General features: G+C 33.9%; 1 pseudogene; it reads right to left on the minus strand.

The window, feature by feature from the left end:
* Positions 1-11,663: 11,663 nt before the first annotated feature.
* Positions 11,664-12,930, minus strand: LOC120166948 (annotated as a pseudogene).
* Positions 12,931-27,604: the final 14,674 nt, after the last annotated feature.

Raw genomic sequence — 27,604 nt, forward strand, 5'->3', positions numbered from 1 at the left:
TAGGAACCATGTTATCATCATCCCTAAAGATAGCCAACCATCCTCATCATGTAGGAATCGTGTTATCCACCGACCAGATCTCCTTATCATATAGAAGTCGCGTCAACCTTAGATAACCAGCCGTCCTCATCACGTAGGATCCGTGTTATCATCATCCCTAAAGATGGCCAGTTGTTCTCATCATGTAGGAACCGTGTCATCCATTGACCAGATCTCCTCATCACATAGGAGCCGTGTCACCCTTAGATAGCCAGACTTCCTCATCACGTAGGAACCGTGTTGTCTCCAAATTTACCTAAAAACGACCAAAACTCTTCAACGCGGATGAGTAGTATTGTCTTCAGCAACAAAATTATCTCCAGATTGACCCGACTTCCTCAACGACAAGGAACAATATCATCTTCAGCAAACAATCTACCTGAAAGCCACTAGAACTCTTCAACATGTATGAGCAGTGTCGTCTTCAACACCAAATTATCTCCAGATTGATCCGACGTCTTCAATATGAAGAAATAGTTTCATCTTTAAGTCCTTTGTATTTAGATAAATAATTGGAGCTCCAAATGCGAAACAAACATTGTAGCTAGACAAAATTAGGCCATTATTTGTCTTCGCTTCGTCATTGTTTACACAACAGACGAGCAAAGAGAGGCAGTTGTAATACCCTAATTTTGTTCGAGAATTAAAGAGGGAACAAAGTCTAAGGACCAAACCTATAATTGTAATATTGTTCAAAATATAAAGAGGGAATAAAGTGTAGGGACCAAACTTGTAATATTACCTATTATAATTTAGGGGGGCTTTAAAAGATAATCCAAAAACAGATTTCAGCCTCCCATTTTTAGGAAGCCCTGATCGCTAGTAACTCTTCTCTCCCTCTTTTTGGTAAGCCCTTATTTTTGTAACCCTATATCCCCAATTTTGTAAGTTTAAAAATGGTAAATAAAGAAGGGTTTTGGTTCTCTCCTTCAGGATTTTGCTTTCTTTCATTTTTTTTATTTTTTATCCTCATTACATAAAGGTGGTGAGAGTGTAGGCATTGGTCGTGGTTCTGCGTCGCCTGTGGGGAGTCATTGTTGCTCGGGTTTAGTTTAGCGTCCCGACCACCATAGGTGGTGGTCAGAGGTGACGAACGGTACCCATATAGGGCATTCGAGTTTCGTTCAAGGGGGTTTTTGTTTCTTTTTTAGTCGGTTCGGGTTTCACAGGTTGATTCAGCATTGGTTAGGACATGTGAGGACCACCGGTCTCGGTGGTCGGTGTTGTTGGTATGGTTTGAGGTCTCGTCGTCGGTTATGCGTGTAGAGAAAAAATGAATGGGAGAATGTTATGTTTTGTGTTTTTGGGTAAATTACCCACATGTCCCCGAGTTTTAAGCTTTACTTTGTATTTTGATAATTATTTTAGAGGCTAATCGCCCATTAGTCTTCCCAGTTTTAGCGTCACATTACATTTTGGTCACTATAGGGGAAAATCACCTTTGAGCCCTCCGTTTTTAGCCTTTTTGCACTATGTTTTATTTATTTATTTATTTCGAATATAAATGCCTATTTCACTAACTTTTAATTTGGTCCCTATTATGCTATATTATTTATTGCATATTAACCACTAAATTTTATTTTATTACATATGAACGACTAACTTTTATTTTTATTGCACTCTAACCATTATTTATTTATTTATTGTTTCTATTATTTGATTCGATCTTGTGGTGACCAGATCTGGGGTATGATCCACATTATTATTGTAACCCCTTAACCCGGATCTGAGTCCGAGGTGTCACATCAACTTTTAAACCTTTACTTGTTCAAAATAATGAAAAATCCCAGTTAAAGAAAACTTCATATTATTTCAAAATAAAAGTTTTCACACTTATCAGAGCATATACAATTCAAATCGTTTATATTACATGCCAACTACATCTGAAAGAATAAAATACATATCCAACATTTCTTTTCTGATCTGAACTTTGTAAGGAAGATGTTGACCTCTCTTGCTCCTCTTAACTTTTCTTCGCGCTTTCCAAACCTACGTGTGAAACACTCACACGCTAAGTCGAAGACTTAGTGAGGCATATAAAACTCATTATTGAAACTATAATTCCTAAAAATGCATGAACATATCATATAATAATATCATACAAATCAATATAACATTTCATATAATCACATGCATACCAATATATAAATCTTATATTAATTATCAATGACCTCATTTCATAATCAATATTACCTCCATTTATGTCTTTTAGTTATATATTCTTATACTTTAGCTTCTTAACAATCATATCATTCATTTAACATTTAATATATATTCGACATTACATATAACATATATTACATTTCACATAGCAAAGCAGGTACATTACATGTATTTATTTGTATTTCTTTATTAGCCCATGTACACCTATGAGAACTATAGATATGTGAGTCTATAGAGGTTGTGCACTATAGAATTGCATCGTAATGTCGCGTAGAAATGCACCGAAGTGCCATATAATATGTCCCTAAGGACCACGTAGAAATTCCTTAAGAATCATATACATATGCCAAGGATCAAGTATGTGTCTCAAAAGACCTCACACATGTTCCAAAGAATACATATATGTCTCGAAGGACCGCGTATACCCTCGACTCTTGGCATGCCAACTATACCTCTAGCTCTCAATTTACATAACATGGGCATTATCTTTTATCTTATTTCACATAATCATATCACTTAACGACATATTCTCATAGTTTCTTATCACATCATGTGATCATATCACTTATAAGCACATAGCTCATATTCACATATCTTATCTACATGTATACACATGAATCAAATGGCATATACCAAATCATATATATATATATATATATATATATATATATATATCTATATATATATATATATCTTATGCAATCCCATTACTTATACTCACATGGATCAATATCATAGAACTTAGTTCACTTTTTCATGTTATCACACCGACATATAATCTTATATAAATCCTATAGGTAAAAGCTATTTATCTTTATCTCATTTTCCCTTTGTACCGATTTACATGATGTATTATACTAATCTATACAATAACATATAACCTTTATCACTTATCTCACCTTATTTAATTAGAGTTATTCTATCCATTTAATTTAGTTCTACATAAATCCTATAACCTCCTCATAGAGTTTTATAGTTCTTCGTGTTATAATTCCTATAACATAGTTTCATTTTAAAATATATTACTCTTTCTTATAGTGCTTATCCTATAGGTTCTATCATCGTTATGTTCATGTCCCCTAATTTATATACCATTTTCGAAGAGTCTCTTAACTTATTATCTTCTGATTTATATTTTATTCTCTTAAATATTCTCATAGTCACATATAGCTTCATGACTTATCACTTATGTAATTTACATTGCATTCTTATATATATGTATCACAATAAACCTTGGCTTAATTATTCTATCAGTTAACCTATACTTACATGGATTGTCTCTTACAATAATATCTTTACACATCTTATTTTATGATCTCCTATTATCTTATAATAATATTTTACTTACATCATATATCATATACAAAACATAGCAACATACCACACAAATACTCATATCAAAACATGTTTATATTCATTAATTTATGCATTCTAATATAGGAAATAGACTTGTTGCAAGTCATATTTCCATTACACATCATATAACTAGCATGCACTCATCTGGCCTCACCAGTCAATACCGATCTCTAAACTTTCCCCTTGATCGTCTTACTTGTCAAGGGTTCCGGAACTCGTTTAGGCTCTATATCTATATAATTATACAATTTAAGACAATTATTAGATAGCTACATCTTGTAATTCGATACTAATAACTTAAACAAACTTAATAAACCAATATTCATTTTTTTCCTTTAGGGGGGAATCGGTTCCCTACTGTGGGGGTATCGGTTCCCCCATGACATTCTGTAATTCTGGTTCGTTTGAGGGGGTATCGGTTCCCCTTGAATGGGTAGCGATTCCCCTAGCCCAAAAATCACATGTTGAGCTCGAAAATCACTCCATTTTCAGCTCAACACTTCATATTTCATTCCCTTTAATATTCCTAACTTTCATATACATACTTAAACTAATTAATTTTCATTCAATACCTCTTTAACTTAAAAATTCACTCCTCCACATATCATTCAAGAATCATACCAAATTTTCTATATGTTCTAAATCCAATCCTATCACTCTAAATCTCTTAATTTAACCATTGACAAGTCAAATTTATCTTTCAATTTGAGTAAAGAACTCTATTATAGAATTTCATTCGAAAACTCTTCATCTTTAATCTCTCCTAATTCCACCATCCTTTGTTTTTAAGATGATTTAAGCTTTCCTTAAGCTTAATTATCATCCAATGATCATAACCAAATCCTAAATTCAGCTAAATATCAACCAACAAGAAATCTTACCTTTGCTATTGGCTTCCATACGTGAAGAAGAAAGGGGAAGAAGAGAACTCTGGAATCTGGAACCTTGTCTCTCTACATTACCACGTGTTATATCCTATATAAAGGAATAACAAAAATATTTCTTATGAAATTACTATTATACCCTTCAAAATTTTCATAATTATCATCTAATCCAATAAGGAATTATTCCTGTTTAAGTTATTAAACTTTTAACTTGTTTTGAAATCGAGCACATAATTTTCAAAATTTAAAATTTAGTCACTAACACTGATTTGAGATGTTACAAATCTCCCCTCCTTTAAAGAAAATTCGTCCTCGAATTTTCACTGCATACCTTTGTAATATCATGTCTTTTAATATTTTCATGTTGCTTCCCTTAATATTTCCTGTTACCGCTAGCAAACTTACCATTTTCCCATTCTTAATTCTTCATATACGTCCACATCTTTATAAATCCATATAATATCATTCATTATATAGACAACAACCCCAAATCCTTATTCCTCAATATTATAGATCAATTGATCTTTTTCATCATTCTCTATGTGCTTTGCACATAAATCAAGCTTTTGCTCATTTCTTAATCCTTGTCTGTATTACTATACACACAATCTTTTAATATAACCCTTACGTATTTGTTTAAAGAATAATCACCCATTCTCATTCTTCTAATAATTGAAAATTGTATCATTTTAATATCAAACTTATAACTTATATCTCAATATATCTCTTGTCATACTTGATCTTTTAATCTCCATTTTTGTCTTTTGTTATCCCTTTATTCTTTCATTCCTTCAAAATCAAAATCTTCTTATACACATATCATATATTTTCTTTAATGTTCACATACTCTTTTCTTATCATTTATACTCATCTCTGATTACCGATCTTCATCGCATCTTCATAACTTTGATAATCCGCTTTACTTATTTAGAACCTCATTCTTTACCATCCCTTGTACTTGTATTTTCTTCCTCAAAGCCCCTTTTTCATCATCTTACACTTTTCTATCAATCCTTAACTTTCTTCTAACATATGAATCCTTGCCTTCTTCACTCTTCAATTCTTCTTATCATATAGATCATATCTTTTCTTCATGTTCCAAACTCTTTTATACTCATTTCTGATTTCTTTATCGCAGCTTCATAGCTTTAATATTTAATTTTTCTTTTACGGAACCTCTTTCTTTATCACCTCTTGTATTTGTATTCCTCCACTTAATTCATCAGATACCAAGTTTAAATAATTTCATAACCTGTTAAAATGCTTGTTATACTTCCTTAAAGCTCCCTTCAAACATATAAATACTTATCTCATTGCTTACATCATGTCGATATGATGAGCATGCACAACCATATCCAGATTTGTATCATACTCTACTAGCTTAACTTTATCTTTCCTTCCAATCTTATAACTCTATTATCCACATCATTATAGCTAATCAGTAACAACTTCTCAATCTAGGCATAAGCCCTAATCAAACTGATCATATACATTCATATATTATATTGTTCCCTTATCTCTTTTACTATTTTACATTTCCATGATCAAAGTACATAATCCTATCTCAATCCATATCGTACTTAGTTAGCATATCCCGACATCATCTTCTAATCCTTTAACTTTAACACATTACTACCTCATAACTCTGTTAGTCAACACCAGTTCTTTCAATCCAGAACGTAAAATTTTATCAAACCATTAATATACATTCTTCCCATTCAGAAATAATCCATCCATAAATTGATTAACTTATCACATCTATATTTATGCTCATACACAATACCATTTCCTGAATTTAAACTCAAGCATTACAACTTCCCTTATCTTATAACTGATCATTGATATACTCATTCTTAAGGTCTTCAGAACAAGATCTACATTACTTGATCCATTTTAAATACTTTTTCTTCTTCAATTTACATACTTCCCAACAGAACCTTGAATCCATTCCACCCTTTTCATATTTTAACTTCATATCTATCTTTAACTCCTTATAAAATTTTCCATTATCAGACTCTACTACTTAAGTGAGTCTGAGTTACATCAAATTTGATATTTCAACACAGAATACTACTAATTCCACCCAGGATTATATTTGAAACTCAAAATTTCAGTTCTCTTAATCCTTCTAAACTCTCTCCTTAAAACTTTATCACTATAACACTCATTCCATCTGAGCACAAACCTTTCACAACATACTTGCATACCTCTTTTTCATTTAAATTAGCCTAACAACAATTCCTTCAACTTATCCAACTGCACTCTTATCCATTCACGTTATAATTCCATTGTCTCCCATTCATAAACTCTATCTCCATATATCTTATACAATTGTCACTAATGCACTTATTCTTGAACTCTTCTACAAATACTCACCACATCCTTTAATCTTTATAATGTTCTTATGGTGACATTTGTTCACCATATCATATCTTATCCACGTACTAACAAAACTACTTCTTATCGCTTTTCTGATTCAAATAATAGAAACCCTCTAATGTTATTCTAACATGATTTCAACTTTCTAAAATCCACTTTTGATCTTACAAGGCACTTCTTGAGGTGTCCGCTCTTCATCCTGCCTGGCTAGGGCAGGTGAATTGCTATCACCATCAGATTTTCCAACTATCAATTCACTTCAACCATTTCTATAATCAATTTCTACTATATCATACAAATCTTATTCTATTAACAAGACAACATACTCCTTACACTATCAGATCAAAAAAAATTTCACTTTGAGTTGGCATGTACACATTTTAAACTTTATTTGACTTTAGTTTAAGTCTAAAATCGGCTAAACCTTAGCTCTGATATCATTAAATGTAACAACCTCAACCCGTATCCGACCCGAATCTGAGTCTGAGGTGTCACATCAACTTTTAAACCTTTACTTGTTCAAAATAATGAAAAATCTCCGTTAAAGAAAACTTCATATTATTTCAAAATAAAAGTTTTCAGACTTATCAGAGCATATACAATTCAAATCGTTTATATTACATGCCAACTACATCTGAAAAAATAAAATACATATCCAACATTTCTTTTCTGATCTGAACTTTGTAAGGAAGATGCTGACCTGTCTTGCTCCTCTTAACTTTTCTTCGCGCTTTCCAAACCTACATGTGAAACACTCACACGCTAAGTCGAAGACTTAGTGAGGTATATAAAACTCATTATTGAAACTATAATTCCTTAAAATGCATGAACATATCATACAATAATATCATACAAATCAATATAACATTTCATATAATCACATGCATACCGATATATAAATCTTATCTTAATTATCAATAACCTCATTTCATAATCAATATTACCTCCATTTATGTCTTTTAGTTATCTATTCTTATACTTAAACTTCTTAACAATCATATCATTCATTTAACAATTAATATATTCGACATTACATATATATATACATTTCACATAGCAAAGCAGGTACATTACATATCATGTATTTATTTGTATTTCTTTATTAGCCCATGTACACCTATGAGAACTATAGATATGTGAGTCTATAGAGGTTGTGCACTAATGATGTCACCACAGCTCGTATAAATGCACCGAAGTGCCACGTAGAATTGCACCGTAATGCCGCTTAGAAATGCACCGAAGTGCCATATAATATGTCCCTAAGGACCACGTAGAAATTCCTTAAGAATCATATACATATGCCAAGGATCAAGTATGTGTCTCAAAAGACCTCACACATGTTCCAAAGAATACATATATGTCCCGAAGGACCGCGTAGACCCTCGACTCTTGGCATGTCAACTATACCTCTAGCTCTCAATTTACATGACATGGGCATTATCTTTTATCTTATTTCACATAATCATATCACTTAACGACATATTCTCATAGTTTCTTTTCACATCATGTGATCATATCACTTATAAGCACATAGCTCATATTCACATATCTTATCTACATGTATACACATGAATCAAATGGCATATACCAAATCATATGAATATATATATATATATATATATATATATATATATATCTTATGCAATCCCATTACTTATACTCACATGGATCAATATCGTAGAACTTAGTTCACTTTTTCATGTTATCACACCGACATATAATCTTATATAAATCCTATAGGTAAAAGCTATTTATCTTTATCTCATTTCCCTTTGTACCGGCTTACATGATTTATTATACTAATCTATACAATAACATATAACCCTTATCACTTATCTCACCTTATTTAATTAGAGTTATTCTATCCATTTAATTTAGTTCTACATAACTCCTATAACCTCCTCATAGAGTTTTATAGTTCTTCGTGTTATAATTCCTATAACATAGTTTCATTTTAAAATATATTACTCTTTCTTATAGTGCTTATCCTATAGGTTCGTATCATCGTTATGTTCATGTCCCCTAATTTATATACCATTTTCGAAGAGTCTCTTAACTTATTATCTTCTGATTATATTTTATTCTCTTAAATATTCTCATAGTCACATATAGCTTCATGACTTATCACTTATGTAATTTACATTGCATTCTTATATATATGTATCACAATAAACCTTGGCTTAATTATTCTATCAGTAACCTATACTTACATGGATTGTCTCTTACAATAATATCTTTACACATCTTATTTTATGATCTCCCATTATCTTATAATAATATTTTACTTACATCATGTATCATATACAAAACATAGCAACATACCACATACATACTCATATCAAAACATGCTTATATTCATTAATTTATGCATTCTAATATAGGAAATAGACTCGTCGCAAGTCATATTTCCATTACACATCATATAACTAGCATGCACTCACCTGGCCTCACTAGTCAATATCGATCTCTAAACTTTCCCCTTGATCGTCTTACTTGTCAAGGGTTCCGGAACTCGTTTAGGCTCTATATCTACATAATTATACAATTTAAGACAATTATTAGATACCTACATCTTGTAATTCGATACTAATAACTTAAACGAACTTAATAAACCGATATTCATTTTTTTCCTTTAGGGGGGAATCAGTTCCCTACTGTGGGGGTATCGGTTCCCCCATGACATTATGTAATTCTGGTTTGTTTGAGGGGGTATCGGTTCAAGATGTCATGGTGTTACAGTTTACATCTACAACTAAAATTAAACCTTACTTAGCATGGCCTTAGGACAGTTTTTTGTGCACTAATCTCGACCTCAGGCTCGCGGTCCGTGACTCTATTGATTTAGGAAAAGAATCCTCGAAAATATTCATTTGGATCAAGCAACCAACTCTCTTTTCATATCTACCATGAAAATATTCCTTTGGATCAAGCAACAAACTCTCTTTTCATATCCAACATGATTGGGATCTTTAGCATTCTCCAATGATAGGGCTAATTCGAATAGGTTGGTTATGCCAAAGATCTTTCAAAAAACCTCTTTGACAGTTAGTTGTGCACTAATCTCGGCCTCGGGCTTGCAGTCCGTGACTCTATCGTTTGGTGCAGGAACATGTCATATATATAATACATGTAGATTATGGCTAATAGCTAAAATATCACTCATTAGGTTTAATTAGTATGGAATTGCTGGTTAATGGATTGACAAAGGGGAGAAGAAAATAGGACAATTATATCAAGAAAAGTGGAGTTAAAACATGTCCTGTTGCTGTCACGGGCTATGATTGTATCTGTTGCAGTACAACTATGATGTCACGGTAACAATGAAATTAATAAGGGTAAAGTACATTATTTTTGGTTGAATTTATTTTTCTCTTATTTTATTCATTATACTTTTAATTTTTTTAATTTATTCAATGAACTTTTAAATTTCTCTTGTTTTGATCACTATCAATTATTTTTTATTATTATTCTATTACGTGGTATTTTTATTATTATTAAAATATAAAAGTAATTTAAAATAAATAATAAAATAATATTTTTACTTCTCTACCATCTACAACATCACCACTGCCCCTTCTCGTCATTGTCAACCACCGTTGACTTTCTGAATCGGTAACCGTTTGATCCCAAATTGTACAGAGAGAGTCGCTTTGACACGTTGAGTCCAAATCTGATGGTTGCTTCACCGAAAAATGTCCCAAAACCTGTGAATCACGATTGAAACATTTTGGTTTCATCACTTTTAATCTCCTATTCGTGGACTTTAGAGGATGGTCTAACAAAATGAAGGTTGGATTTGGACTCATAGGGTTGTGGCGAAGTGAGCCATGAAATCTGGGACCAAACGACCACCATCTATTACAACTGACGTTTCGATTTTCTCACTTTTGATCAAATTAAGAGCATGTTCCGACAAAATAGATGTCAGATTCGGACTTAGAGGGTCAAGATAGCGGTGGATGAAATCTAGGACCGAACGACCACCATCTACGGTCATCGACGATGGTGTCCAACATCGCCGAACAGTGGACGACCACCATCTATTTTTATTTTTATATTTTAAATTATTTTTATATTAAATGACAATAAAAATGTAATATCATACCAAAATAATAATAAAATAATAGAGTGACCAAAACATAAACAATTCGAAAGTTTAGTGAATAAATTATAAAAATTAAAAGTACAAAAAATAGAATAGGAGAGAGAGAGTAAAGTTCAATGAAGAATGATGTAGTTTACTCTCTTAATAATTAAACTGACCTTAGATTTTGAACCCAAAAAGGGAGAAGATAAAGTGAGAAACTTGAGGAAAATAACATGGTGAGATAAAACTGTTATTAGTTTGATTTGTTTTTATTGTAATTAACATTTAACAAATGGTATATCAGATACTTGTTCAAAGATTAAAGGATAACAAGTCACCATCTATCTACCAATATGAATTTCAATTATTGATTGGCTTATGCCTGCTGCAGCAAAAGGGAATTAATAATTATACTTGTATTAATGGGCCACTGATTTCTGCAGAGTTGGCCCTGAATTCATTCCTTTTTCATTGAAAATATGAACCCCAGGCTTTTTTGTCTTAGCATTATAAGATCACATTTGTTTATAATCTTTATTGGTTATTGATATGTGCACACATTATAGACACAGCTGTTTGAACTCAATACCTTTAAGAAGAACATCGTTTTCTTTAACCATTGACTTGTGAACGAAGAAGAGTGATTAATACTGGGAAATGTTATTACAGATTTTGGAAAACCTTGAAGAACAAATTAAGAGAAAATTCAGTCTCCATTAAGCTTGGTTACATGATCATCTTATTCTTCTCCTCCTAATGATTCTACAGACATCTTCCTCCATAGCCTGCATTTCTGAATAATGCTTGCTTTAGGTATTCAGAACTTATCATTGTCCTCTGCTCTGCTATCTAATATTATTGGGGGAAAAAGGTAGGTGATTATAATCTTAAGAGTACTTGAAAATCCAACAGAAAATGAGCATATCTAATCTACCTCTGAACAAGAAGCTTGCATAGAAAAATCATTGAAGCAACTTATAACACACTGTTGAATCTCAAGGCCTAGTACTTCTAATGTGCTAACAGTAGAAAACAGCAATCCTGGTTTCGTTGCACAGCAGATATCGATTCGAGTATCGATATCTCTCCTCTCTACATCAAACTACATGAAAGAAATGCGTTAAGTAAAAGAAGAATATCTTCAATTACATGTTCAATTGTTCATATAATGGTTAATGTAATCTATAGACTATAGTTATATACCTTTGGGGAATTTCTCACCGGAACTTCATTTGGCTTTTGCTCCTTGAAGTTGCTCAACAAATTATGTTGATTAATACCCTCTTTTGTTTCTTCTTCCTGCAACTTATTAATCTTCTCTAGAAGCTCTTTCATGTAATCTATGGTATCTCCAAGTATAGATGTTCTATCCATCTGTTTATGTTCAGTTGTTTCAGTTTGCAGTAAATTAAAAAAAAAATTGATAATAAACAAGGGAAAAACCAGGGTCACCTTGCTGATCTTAGGGACGATTGATCTCAGCATTGAAAGTCTGTCATTTAGTCGCTTCCTCCTCCTCCTCTCCACCATTAGATTCTTCGAGGGCTGACCTTGTAACTTGTTTGTCTTGGTCTTTTTCTTGCCTAACAAGTCCACCATGTTAAACCTCTGATTGTCCATCTCGACTTTGCAGCTACTCTTGTTTGTTGTACACCAAACGGGTCATCATCAACCATGGAAATAGGGTAGTCTTGTTGAGCAGGTGGGAAAGGAGAAACGACATTGGCGTTGCTGGTGAATGAAGAATCCATGTCTCGCACTGTGAACTCGTGAACAAAAGGGGAGGGTTGATCGGTGAAAGGACAATCAAAGCTGGAGTTTTGAATTTCATCAACAAGGCAGAGATTTGATGGAGCCAAAGTTGGATTGTCATCGAATGGATCAAAGTTGGATGAGCCAACAGGGAGGAACTCAGTTGAAAAAGTGGCCCAACTGTCTCGTCTCGGAGCCAATAGCTCCTCCAAGAAACCATCCTGTGAGAACTCCATTTCCATTCCCCACTCCCTCGAGAAAAAGTTTCAATGAGAATTGATCTCAATAGAAAAAAGAAATGAATTGTTTAATAACATGAAGTTGCCCCAACTTAGAATATATAGACTATTTAAATAATATACATAAGGTCTAACCCTGGTTTTAGTCCTTCTATAATTCTGAAATTTTATATTTAACCCATCCTCTCTAGGGATGACTATGGGTCAGTCAGGTTAGATTTTTGACCCATCAAAAACCACCCCAAAAAATTAAAACTCTCCATCGGACTCGACCCGGGTTTAGGAGGATCTCACCCGACCTGAAACACGATTCGATTTTTGAGATCAAAATTTGTACCCAACTCGTCCTGACCTAAATATATATATATATATATTCAGTTTTATTACGTAAAATAAAGACTTAATTAAAAATCAATAATATAGAAAAGGATATTATCGTAATTATATAATAAATCATTATAATATTATGGCGGATATTATTTTTTTACACTAAACCCCAATTTGGTCCGATCTAATTCGAACTCGAATTTTCAAATAAAAAATCAATTTGATCAAATTGATTGATCAAAACCTATTGGGTCTTGATGAAATTCCTATCCTTATCCTCTCCATGATAACGCTATTGTTATTAGCATGTCGAAATTAGTAATACCCTTAATTGGAATCACCTTGAAATTTAATATGCAATTTCCAATCAATGATAAATCTACATGCCAATAAAATACTTAAGATTAATTAAAAGAAAATTTATGTTATCACCATTGAATGATCTTAATGGTTAAAGGAAGTATTGTTCTCTCTTAAGGTCTTGAATTTAAGCAGTTTCGTCTACTAAATGTGTGTGTTGTCAATAATTAAAAAAGATTATTAACAGATAATATACTGTAATCACTCTAACATATTAAAATAATGGAATACTAATAAGTAATGACATTATAAAAAGAAAAGCCACTCAACTATGTGAAATAAGAGGGATGAAATCCCATATTTCAACATCGTAGAAGGACTAAAACCGTAACTAACCTATATATATTGATGGTACTTACTTTGTTGTGTATAATGCAATAAATTATACATTAAAAATGGAATCAACTTTTCTCTCACAATGTGAATTGTCTTTTTCACTGAAATTATCAATCAGACAAATTTAACATTTAATACCCAATTCCCTGAAAATGCTTTGACCCACAAATCCTGTGTCATAACCAAAAACAAGGATGGCTTCCCATAAAAACAAGGACCTACATAAGGTTTTATGTTAAAATATATAATTTAAAACATAATTTTTTAAATTAAAAGCATAAAATTAAAATCTTCAAAAATACAAAAATAGATAATTGATAATATATATATATATATATATATATATATATATATATATAAATTTAAAAATTTCAGAAAATGTAATTGCACCCCCAACACCTATCGATCCATCTCTCATTATAAACTTTTTTTTCCTTCTTCTTCTCTCTACATCTTATTTGATATTCCCTCCGTCCCATCATTTTTATTACATGTTATTTGTGTATATAGTTTTTTTTTTGGGGGGAGTTGACCACATATCGAGTTGTATAAAATGAAAGAAATGACAATATTGTTGTTATAATTATCAGAACGATTAACGGAAAACGAATACGATCGAATAAAAAAATAAAAACACCAAAAATTTACGTAAAAAATTCAATAAAATATCACAAGAAGAGGAGAATAAATTTTCATTAAGTAAAAAAAAGTATAAATTTGTTACATCACAAAACTATATTCTCTAGTTTCTATTTATAGGGATCAAACAAATTATACTACTTCCTACAGTAGAAATTAAGTCATAATTCTAACAATTTTTCAAAAAAATCAATAATTTATTTGACATGCTTATTTTGATAAGTATAAAAGAATAAGACATATAAAGATAAAAAAAAAGGTATTGTTATTTGTTGATTTTTATAATATGACTTTTTGAATGAGTTAATTTTAAAATCTAAAAGACAAAAATTCAATAGGATAGAAAGAATATCATATTCGTATGAGGCCTATTTTAAGGTATATAGAAGGATATATATATATATATATATATATATATATATATATAGTGACACATCTATATGTAAGTGAGGGTGGGCACTAAAATTTAAAAAATTTTCGGTTAGTTACAAATTTTAGTGATTGTACACACTCTGAAATTTTATTTGTGTCATCCAATTTAAAAATTTTACGATATTAACATATATGTACCTATTCTAAAAGATATTTCTATATCTTCCGCTGTATATATAACAGAGGCAAAAAGATTTTGGGAGCTAGCAAAATAACCTAAATATAAATAATGCTGGAAGCACATGCCAAGCAAAATATAATGAATTATGAATGTACCAAACAAAACAAGCAAGGCTGCAGCACCTAGGAAGCCTCAGTTGTTTAACTGTTTACTGACAGTCTTGGGGAGCACCGACGGAGGGACTCTTGCATGTGAACTATATCTTACTTACATACTATAATATTATAGTAATAAGGAACAATATTAATGAACATTTCTTATGGCTTAACCTAATTAACTTCTATGTATGAAAGGAAAAACTAATTAAGTTATAGGGAAAATGAAAAAAAAAATCTTTAATGTTTGATAAATAGTCACTTTCGTCTCTATTTTTAAAACATTTGACTCCCCAATATTTAATTTTAATGTAAAAAGACTCCGCCGTTGATGAAAATTGTTTGATAGGTAAACTTTTTTTTCCTCGCTTTCGATTGTCTTTGCTTTGCATGTTACACGTATGTTTCCCTTGGTTCGAAAAAACACCGATTTGTCGATGAACATGGGGGGCTTGCTGAGATCTTTCGCGTTAGATCTAGTCTCCGAGGCTCGGTTTTTAACAAAATCGTTTTAATTTTTTAAAAGAGGAGAAGAAAAAGTTTTTGAAAATAAAAAAAAGAAATTTTTTAATTTCATCACCGATGATCGGCATCGATCAACGGCGACCGGCGAGGCGGCGTGTTCTTCGGCATGAAGAACACGCGAGAGATAATAAGCAATGGGTGAAGCTTTGTTTAAAACATAACAAATGAGAAGCTTTAAATTTTTTTTTGAGTTTTATAGGAACCATCGACCCAATTTAGCTCCCCGTGTCAACCCGACCCACGCTATAGACCGTGTTTTCATCTAAAACTGGGATAATCCCCAGTTTGGTCTCCTATTTTTAACATTCTATTTTGCCCCTAAATTTGATTTTGACGCTAATTATCCTAAATTTGACCACCCAATTTTGTTTTTACTCAATTTAATCCACTATTATACATAATTATATTCATTTTTTCATTTATTTATTTTATATATTTTTTGTTATTTATTTATTATTTATTTTATTCTATTATATATATTTTATATCATTATTATATATATATATATTATTTTTATTATTTGTTTTCTTTATATATATATTTATTTATCTATATTTTCTTATTGCTTTTATTTATTTATTTATTATGTACATATTCTTTTTACTATGATTTTCTTATATTTTATTTATTTCATTTTTCTTGTCTTTATTTTATATTTTCATCTTGTTTTTTATTTTATTTGTTTTTTATTTATTTGTTTTCTTGTTTTTTTATTTTTGTTTTCTTTATTTCATTTTGTTTATTTTATTTACTTGTTATCCTTATTTTATTTTTTCCCTATATCTTTCTTTACTCTTTCTATTTAATCTTCTTATTTCATTTGTTTTATATTTTGTTTGTTTATTCCTTTTTTATTTAACGCATTTCTTGATTTCTTAAGGGTTCACTTTTAAATCTATCAGAGGTAAGTAATTTGGATCATTATTTTACCTTTTAATTTAAGATTTAAACTTTCTTAATTAAAGACAAGTGGAAATTACGTAGTACCGAAAGGGCAGTTCAAGGGTGCTAACCCTTCTTTAACTGTAATCGACTCCCGAATCTAACACATCTTTGGAAAGACGCAGATCAGGTAAAAAAAAGGTATCCGATCAACCCATTTGTCTAAAAATAAATGATCGGTGGCGGCTCCAATTCGTTTAATCCAAGTTGAAGCTCAATTCCGGACCCACCCGAAAGACGGCTCCGACAGCTTGGCGACTCCGCTGGGGACAGGTAAGTGAGTCAGGCTAAGGTAATTTCCAGTTGTCTTTTTAATGAAAAGGGTAAGTTTAAACTTTAAGGTAACCTTTCAATCCTTATTACTTACTTTTTATTATCTTTTCAAATAATTAGTTATACTACTGATTTCTTTCAATGCTTTCAACTTATCAAAAGGTTTTTCATCTAAGGCTCTATACCCGAGCTCCGAACCCATTTTTAAGTGGGGGTGAAAGCGACGCCTTCGTGAGAATTTATTCTCTGCACAAGCCTAGCAAGTAGCCTTCGGGATTCATATACCTTATGTCTTCGTGTGAATTTATTCACCGCACAGACATAAGGGAATGTATCCTCTCGAGTTTAACTTAGTCCATACAAGCTTGTAATGGGCTTAGGACTAAGGGTTTGGCAAGCCCAAGGGGGAAACCAACAAGGAGAACTCGGGTACCTTTTTTAGAACCTAAACCGGAGAGACGACGAATTAGAGCCTACCCCGAAACCCCATTTCAAAACCTAGGATATTTTTACCCTAACCATGCTGTTTGTTTGTCATTTTACTTTTTTTTTTCTTTCTTTCATAATTTATATTTTTTATCTTACTAACTTTTTACTTTCGTGTTTGTCTTTTTAGCATTTGCATCATAAAAAGAGGCTATTGATCCCTAAAAAGGTGCTTGTTATACACAAATAATCTGAATTAATAGACAAAAGGGATGTAATGCAAGAGATAAACAACGTAGAGGTCAAACTATGGTCCGAGAAGACTCAGAAAGAAAAGGGAGACAGTCTTCAGGGAAGCTATGTGTCAGAACTGGTTGGCTACGCCTCCGTCAGCCTAAAGCAGAATGACGTACAAGAGCTTTGGGACATCTGGGATAGTTGGAAGAGCGACCGGAAATAGAAGTTCAGCCAGCGGTACGGTGATATTTCACTCTTGCTTTATGTCAAGACTGATAAGCCCTTAATCAGAGCCTTGGTTCAATTTTAAAACCCGTGATACATGTAGATGCTCGATTTGTTCAGGGTCGAGTCGGAGTAGACCCGAAGCAATAGTGACCTAACCTGGCCCCAAACCAATTACAAGCCTAATTTAAGCCCAACGACCCAACAGAGTATTCACCAGTTCACGTGAGGGTTCCCTACAACAAATGGAAATTTCTTTTCAGCCATGTATGATAACTGGTAAGTTATCAGGAGTTACCAATAAGATCGGGAGTCCACTATCATGGGCAAAAAGAAACTGTAAAGGGGTTAATGAGGGTTGGTTTTAAAAAATTAACCACCATATATTATAGGGGAGATTACACAGACGAAAAAGGGAGAGAAGAGACCAGAGGGAAGAAAGAAAAAATGCTCCCAGACTGATTTTTTTACAGAGAATAAAAAAAAAAGAGATTGTACTGTATTTTTCTCATATTTGACAATCAAAGGAAACAGAAGAGTTCGCTCGTTTCATTGAACCAAAGTAATACATAGAATCAAAAAGGGTATTTATTTTTTTTATTTTTCATTCTCAATTGTTTTAATAATTTTCTTATGTATTAATGTGTTTTGAACCGAAACCAAGTCAAAATCATAAGGAGATAGTTAGATGTTTACCTTAGTTGTCTCGTTTTGCCTCCTAGTTGTTCGAGTCTACACTGTCAATATAAAGGGATTGTGTTAGTTGGAAATAGATTCATTATAAAATAGAAAGAAGATGGTCTTGATAGTTACCTTACAATGCGTGGGTTTAGAGTCAAAGTTTTCGGCTTTCGAAAGTTAAGGGTCGATTGTGATATTGTCGAGCGTTCATGACTTAATCGAAGGGGATAGAGACATTTTTTATTCTTTATATATTTGGGTTATGTTCACTTCTCGTTTTAGTACCGGTCGAATGGTTAAAATTCACCATAGGAACGGTGGCCGGTGGTATTTAGTTGCGGGTTTGCGAGAATGACGTTGTGAGAGAAGGAAGTATGAAGTGGCCGGTGAACATACGAAAGAGGAGTGGCAGCTGGTCTCCTTTTATGGTCTGCAGTGTGTGAAAATGAGAGGGGGGTTGGAGAAGAAGAGTGAAATGTGAGGCAGGGGTACACGTGAATTAGGTTTAGTTTTAGGTTGTGTAAATTTAGGTTTTATACAATATCTTTTGGGTTAATTAATTTTTGGCCACCGAATTTGCTTGGTAAAATCAGGTTTTCAGTTCCAAAATTTTAATCTTGTTTTACACTTTAGTCACCATTAGGATTGCTTTTGAATTTAATCCTTTGTGTTTGTCCTGATTTAACTATTTTCATTTTTAATTTTAGTTGTAGTTTTGTTGGGTTATTTAGGTGTAGATCCCTTGTCATTATTTGTTTTTATTTAAGTCTTTGTTTTAATTTTTTCTCTTGATTAATGTTATGTGTATTTAAATTTAGTCATTATTTTAACATGTATATTTTTTAAAAAAATTTATAGTTTAGCATGTCATGTTTTCATTTTTTTTAAGTCACATTTGTATATTATATGCTAATATGCATGGTTAATGATTTTTAGTTAAAATACATATAAGTAATTTTCTATATGTCACGTTGTATGATGTTTTTAATTTTGTTTAATTAATTTTAGCATGACATCCTTTTTGCACGATTCGCATGGTAACTCATTTGCATAACTTGACATATTACATAATTGGATTAAGGGTAATATACTTTTAATTAAAATTGTTTTAAGTGGGTTGTCATAACATTTGGGCCCTCTTTTAATGATTTAAAATAAAAGTGTATCCCATTAGTGACGCCTAAAATTGATCCATCATTTTAAAATTTGGGAATGAAAGAAAAAGAAATGTTCGACTATTTAAATTTATCGAGAAAAGGTTGTTATAGCTTTTAAGATCTGGTATCGATATTTGTAAATAATCGAACATTCTTTATCTTTCTAAAACGACTTGGAAATTTTAATTTAATTTATTTGGGTGCTTTCAAATATTATTAAATTCACATCTTTGTTCTATGGGATCAAAAATCAAATTAAGTTCGAATGTAAAGTTCATTGCAAAGACGTTAATTAATCGACTAGGTACCAATTTAGGGCGTTGTGGGGATGCTAATCCTTCCCCAAACGTAGCCGACTCCCGAACTCATTTTTTGGTAACGCAAATCATAATTTGTTGTTTTAATTAAAATTAATTTTTATTTAAAATGAAAACATTTGGGGTGCCCAATCACATCCTAATCAAGGATTGGTGGCGACTCTTTGAACCGTATTTTTGCCATCGTAAAGAAAATCCAAAATATTTCGAAATGAGAGGTCTTTTAAATAGCATTTGTTTTTAAATTAAAAATCAATTGAAAGAGGATAATTAAGAATTAATGTGGTTTTTAAAATCTCACTTTCAAGAAAAAAATCGTTTCGACGGCTTGGCGACTCCACTGGGGACATTTTTTAGAGAGTCAAGTCGATACTCGATTAGTTATTATCTTTGCAATTGCAGGTTAAATTCGTTCTAATTTGATTTATGATCCCTTGTTTGGTTTTAAATGAATTTTTGTTTGCATTTTGATGTTAATTTAATTAACTAATAAATAGTTGTACTGATCTGTTTGCTAATGGTTTCAGAATAATTGTGCGTTTTGGGAATTAATTTTGAGTGTCTTTATTATGTTTGTTTTAGTTTTTCCTCACACACTCCACAACTGCATTATCATGACATGAGCTAAAACCCCGCTTCGTCCTATTTAAGTAGGAGTGATAGACTATGCCCTCGTGTGGTTTTCACATTCGCATGGGATAGTGGATCGCTCCTGGAGCTCACACCTTATGGTCCTCGTGATGGTAATCCCTCCGCATGGACATAAGGAGGTGTGTTCCCTCGAAATTGAACTCGATCCCCTAAAGTCTATGGGCCAGGATTGAGGGTTCGACAACCCAAGGGGCACCGACAATGATAATTCGAGAACCTATTACTTTAGAACCGAACCCATCATATAGTGAACATAGCCTGAACTTAGGTTGAGCCAAACCCGAACCTTAAGAATCCCGTGAGGAGGGTACACAAGAAAAAGCTTTTTTGAGTCGTTATTTTCGTTTTTCGAATAAATGCATGCGAACTAGATATCATGCGGTTAGGTTTATTTTTCGAACAAGAATTGGAATTAGATATCATGCGGTTAGGATTTCTTTTTGTGAATAACAAAGCATGAGGGTAGATCATGTTGGGTAGGATATGATAAAGCATGATTGGGTAGCCAACATGTGGGTAGGATTCTTTAAATTATTATCCTGACTTAATTGCTTTATGTTTACTAATCGATCTTTTGTTGTCGTTGCCTTGTTTCTTTTCTGTTTTGCATTGCATTATCCATTTAATGGTGTTGATTTGGGATCGATGTCCATATAGAAGGCCAATAATATGGAATGAATGGTTCAGAAAGAGGTTGAGGATAATGCAGATATTCTGAGGTGGTTGGAATAGTCTTAATTGACCAATGGAGATAGTGTGATGCCTGGATACGTGTCGGAGTTATTTGGTTACACTCACATCAATGTACGTCAGAATGATCTGAGTGAGCTAAAGGAGATATGGGGAAGATGGGCAGCAGCTAATAAGGAGATGTTTTATCAGTTGTATGGCGATATTCCTTATCTTCTGGATGTTTCAATCGACTGGAATCTGTTTAGAGCCCTGGCGCAGTTCTGGAATCCCGCTTATAGTTGTTTCACATTTGGTAGAGTGGATATGACACCAACCATAGAGGAGTATCAAGCTTTGGTCCGTTGTCCCAAGGTACCAAATGGATAAAATATATATCGAGATACCAGTCACTCCTTTATTTAAGAATAAATTACTATTAATGACCGGAGTGAGCGAATATTGGGTTATCATAAACATTAAGAAGAAGGGAGACAGTGAGTGCATCTCTTAGGCTGCTCTGAAAGAAGTAATTGATCATCACCCTGATAAGAGAAAGAAGCTTGACCTGTTTGCTTTAGGGATTTATGGGCTCGTTATTTTTCCAAAGGTACTAGGATATACAGACGTATCAGTCGTTGACCTGTTTGAAAGATTAGACAAACATGTGGATCCTGTTCCAGCCATTCTAGCTGAGATGATCCGTTCTTTATGTTCTTGTAGATGTGAGGAAGAATGCGCTTTATAGGGTGTGCGCCTTTGTTTCTAGTGTGGATTCTTAGTCATTTTAAACTTGTTGAAAGGGTACTAGGACGAGTGTTTCTAGATGGGTTTTCGCCTTTGAAATATTTTCTTTCTAAAGAATGGTCCGGGGGTTTCAACGAAGAAAAATGGATGGTCATCTTCAAGGATATCAGGGATGGTGACATTTTTGGCGAGATTCGTGGAATGTCTCTTCAGATATGCTTTACAGATGTGGAGAGCGAGATTGGGTTCTTTTTTCAGGTATATGGGGTTCTATCGGGTATGCACCGCTACTAGTTTCTAGACAGTATAAGTCAAGGTAGTTCATTCCAGCCACATAAAACTTGGTAGGGTCAGATTTTGCATTCAAAAGAGATCATTATAAGGGTAAAGTTAAAGGGGTTGATGAGGCCTAGGAGCAAACTCGTAATGTGAATCTGTTCGCTTATGATATTGAGTTATCTCAAGAGTACGAGCAGTGGAGAAACGATCGAGTAAATGAAAACATCCCGATGGTGAATCCTGAAAAACATTCATCCTGTGGAAGAACAGTTGAGAATGGTGCCATCTCCATTAGAGTTAGCTAAGCGCGATTTCGAAGCAGAACGAAGACAATAGAGAATGACTTTGCAGAAGCTAGAAGATGAAGTGTATCAAAAGGGATTGAAGATTGACATTCAGAATAGTAGAGCAGATCGAATTGAAAAAGTGGAGAAGCAACTTCGATTAGACTTTAACGATCTTCAATCAACTTATCAGCGAATGGTAAAAGCTCAGACAGGTTCTAGCTCGAGTAAGTCATCCGTCGAATGGAGGCAAGAAGTGGATAGCCTCAAGAGAGTAGCTAGGGAGAGTCAAGAAGAGCTCAAGCAAAGCAGACACCAAGTTAAGATTTTATCAAAAGAAAAGAGTTCTTTAGAGTAGCAGTTACAAGAGAGTCAAGCCCAGAATGAGAAGTTGAAGGGGAAGATTTCAAGTTTAAAGACTGCATTACGACGATACCGAAGTAGGGAAGGTAGCTCAAGCCATGGGGAGGTTGAGAGTTGAAAAAACAGAGAGTGAGCTTGAAGCCATGGTTCAAGATTTTCAGAGGCGAGAAAGTGAGCTATCGATAATTCCTTATGAGGGGGCTATACAGTGTCGTTTTCGATGGGAACAAGCTCAGGCGAGAGTTAAGCAAAGAGAGGACCTTATTGCTTGTTACCTAAGACACATGCGAGGAATAGCTCAATATTTGGTCATTCTATCTGAGAAAGCTACTGATGTGACTGAAGAACTAGATCCCGAGGCTGAAGAAAACCAGAAGATTGTGGAGGTTTCTAGCACATGTCATCAATATAGAGATGGTGCAGATTTATTTGTGATATGTTTCAGCCTTGTAATTGAACATCGTTTCTAATATAAAGAGTTGTTCTAAGGAGTCGTTCCAGGATCAACACCCTGCATTTTGCATATGCATTTTTTTAATGCATTTAAATTTTTACATCGCATTTTATTCATTCATAATCATATATTTCATATTCATTAATAAACATCAACATTAACAAAAGGATTGTGTGGCAGAGAAATACTGAGAACTTCCAAGCATCCCTATAATACCCGAAAGAAGGTTATGGATGATAAAATTTCAATTGAGAAAGCTCAGCTGGAGTTACAAGAAATATAAAGAAAATACAAGAAGATATGATGAATGCCTAGAAGGAGATGTTGCCAAGTTTGCGAGTCAGTTGGAATGAAGAAATTCGGAACATGGGAAAAGCTGTGCCAGGAGCTGTAACTGAGGACCCACTTTATCCTCCGGGTTTACCCAGAACAATCTCAGAACGTTCAAGGGACTCATGTTCATGTCGGGAAGGTGCACATTAATCCAGCCGGTGCTTCTGTTAACGTACAACCTAGATCTAGTTTGTATCAGGAAGAACATCATATCATCAAGTTCTGAACCTTGATGAAGAAGCCAAGAAAGACCAAAACAATCCATTGGAAGAGAAATGGAAACAGTTAGAAAGAGAAGTTAGAGCCATGAAGGAAGATACCAGTGTCTATGGATTCGACACAATGAATTATGTCTAGTTCCTAACTTTGAGAAGTTTGATGGTACCAGGTGTCCCTCTGCGCATATCACGATGTTCTGTAGGAAGATGACTGGATACATAGGGGACGATCAATTGTTGATACACTGCTTTCAGGAAAGCTTAACTGGTTCGGCAATCCAGTGCTATAACCAGCTGAGTAGAGCTAATATTAAATCATGGAAAGACTTGGCTAAGTCTTTTCTTGAGCAATAAAAACATAAAGATGTTAGGCCCAACAGGATGATGTTGCAAGGAATGGCAATATGCTCAATGATGGAGAGATGTAGCAGTGCAAGCCATCCACCATTGGAAGAGGATGAAACAATAGTTTTTTGTCAATACCTTAAGGGCTACTCTTTTCTCGCATCTTATCGTAATCCTTATCGAAGTTTTACTGATATAGCAGGAGAAATGAAATAGCGGTTAAGAGTGGAAATCTCGGGGAGGAGAGTCTAGTAAGAGGCCACCAACGAGGAAAAAGGAAAACAAAGTTAGTAACGTGGGGCAGTATGATTCTAATAACATCACCGTTTACCAACCTCAAAGAGCAGGGTATTCAACACAAAATGAAATAGACAAGGGGCAAGAGACCAGAGACCAGAGAGAGAGAGGCCTCAATTTGACCTCATCCCGATGACTTATAAGGAATTGTTTCAGGTTTTGTATGATCGGCATGTAGTTTCATCGTATCACGTGACACCAATACAACCTCCTTTTTCCAAATGGTATGATGCTAGTGTTCAGTGAGTACCATGCGGGGAATCCCGGGCATTCCATTGAGAATTTTACTGTGTTTAAGAAGGTTACAAGTTTTGAGAACAAGGAATGTCATAAACTTTGGTGACATGAAAAACCAATATAGCTCAGAATTCGTTGCTAAGCCATACAGGGGCATGAGTTAACATAATTACTGAAGAGAAAATAAGAGAATTGTAAGAATGGTTGGTGAGGTGGTATCACCCATGAGTTGGGTGTGGTGCCAGATGGTTAAGGTAGGATTGTTGAAGCCCAGTTTGATGGGTGAACAGTTTAACAGTGGAGAGGTATGCCAGTATCATAACAGTGAAGGACACAATATTCAACAATGTCCTGACTTCCTATTTGATACAAGACATGATGGACAGTAAAGAAATTGAGTTCTTTAAAGAGATTGCTGAAGAATAGGAAGGAGAAGTTTTGCGCTTTAGAAGGATCGTCTAAAGGGGTATACAATGCTAGTTGTCCCTAATCATTACTCAAGAATCGATTGCCTGAAAAGGTAGCTCTGAAAATGGTTATTACATCTCCATTACCATATTGGGATAATAAATAAGTGACTTGGAGATATGATTTCCAGATGGGATGTAACAAAAGAGAATGAGGAAGTAGATGAGGAGGGACACTTTACCAGAAGCGGTAGGGTTATTTCTCTTAATCCAACTAAAGAGTCTGAGAAGAAGGTTGTTGTTGATAAGGGGAAAAAGGTTGATGTGTAGATAAAAAGAGATGAGCATGTTATCAATGAACCTGTAACCGAGAGTGAAGCAGTGGAATTTTTGAAGTTTTTGAAGCATAGTGAGTACAATGTTATTGAATAGTTACACAAGGTCTGCCGTATTTATGTTTTATCATTACTTTTGATTTCAGAGGCCCATAAAAATGCTCTATTAAAAGTTTTGAACCAGACTTTTGTTCTGAAAAGAGTTGCCCATTGAAAAGTTGGACCGGTTCGTTTCCAATATACAAGCTGATAATTTTTTATCTTTTTCTGAGGATGAGATCTCTGGGATGATAGGTAGTCAGAAGGCTTTATACATCACAGTTAAGTGTAAAGGGAATGTATTGTCCCAGGTTTTTGTTGATAATGGTTCGGCTCTAAATGTAATGCCCTTGGTGACTCAGAAGAAGCTTCTATTAGATAGTACGCTTATGAGAACTTGTCAAAGTGTGGTTCGAGCTTTCGATGGGACTAAAAGAGTGTTGGGAAGATTGATGTTCCTTTGACTATTGGTCCAACAACTTATGAAGTGGAATTTCTTGTAATGGACATTATGCCTACGTATAATTGTTTGTTGGGAAGGCCTTGGATTCATCAGGCCAGTGCAGTTCTGTCCACATTGCACCAGAGACAAAATTTGTAATTGATGGAAGGTTGATATGTATTCACGCTGAAGAGGACATTATTGCTTCTATTTCTAATACTGCTCTGTATATTGAAGTGGATGAGCAAGCGTTGAGTGTTCTTTCAGATCGTTGGAGTTTTTCATTGCCACGTTTGTGACCGAAGGCAGGAAGATACCAAAGCCTAGATTGTCAAATTGTACCAAAATGGGACTCAAGCTGACCCTTGGAAGAGGAGCAAAAGTTGGGAAAGGGTTAGGGAGTCAGTTACAAGGACCGGTGAATCCATTATGTCCCGTCACTAAAAGAGATCGGTTTGGTTTGGGGTATCAGCCAACTCTGAGGGATAAGTTGAAGGGAATTAAGAAGGGTCAGGAAATGAGAAAGGCCATATTGGCTGGTGAAGACCTTAGCTAGGAACCCATGACCTTCCCGCCGTTGAGCAGTATTTTCATATCTGGGGGGCATATGTTTCAAGGGAATTATGAAGTGATGGTTGAGAATGCCTTAGCAGATCTAGGCATTAATGTTATAACTGATGGTGAGTTTGAGGAAATGAGAGCTACGGGCATTTACCTTCCACTGCCGGGCTTCGTGTTGAACAATTGGACCACAGAAGAACTGCCTGTAGTTTACAAATATTTTACAGAATAATGCACTGGAATTTTCTACCTGTTGTTCATACCCTGGGGCAATAGGTGATTTTATGTAAAGGGTTAAGCTGTTTGTTTTCGGTCGTTTTCAATAAAAGATGCATTCTGTTAGTTCAAAATAGCAAACATTCTCCCATGCATTTTTTTCATTCATTCTTTGTTGTATATATATATGCATTTATTCTTTTCTATTTATTTATATGGGAAAAAATCCTCCCATATGTATATATGTATATATATCTTCTCTTTCATTTTTTTCAGGAGCTCAGATATCAATAATATGAATGCTAATGACCCTGACCTAGAGATTGATTTCGAGAAGCCTATATGTCAAGGGGAAATTGAGGATTGTGATGATGATGAGGGGTGTGAACTACCTTCTGAATTGCTGAAAATGGTGGAGAATGAAGAGATTATGCCTTATAAAGAGCCTACTGAGTTTTGAATTTGGGGACGGATGAGGATAAAAGAGAAGTAAAGATTGGAACCACTCTGTCAGTTGAAGGACGACATGATTTGATAGAATTGCTTCGAGAATAAAGGATGTGTGTGCTTGGTCATACGAAGATATGTCGGGTTTAGATACAGAATTGGTTGTTCACAAACTGCCAATAAAGCCTGAATGTAAGCCGATACAACAAAAACTGAAAAGAATGAGAC

This window comes from Hibiscus syriacus, unplaced genomic scaffold (genome assembly GCF_006381635.1).
Source record: "Hibiscus syriacus cultivar Baekdansim isolate YM2019G1 unplaced genomic scaffold, ASM638163v2 tig00111650_pilon, whole genome shotgun sequence".
NCBI classification, from domain to species: Eukaryota; Viridiplantae; Streptophyta; class Magnoliopsida; order Malvales; family Malvaceae; genus Hibiscus; species Hibiscus syriacus.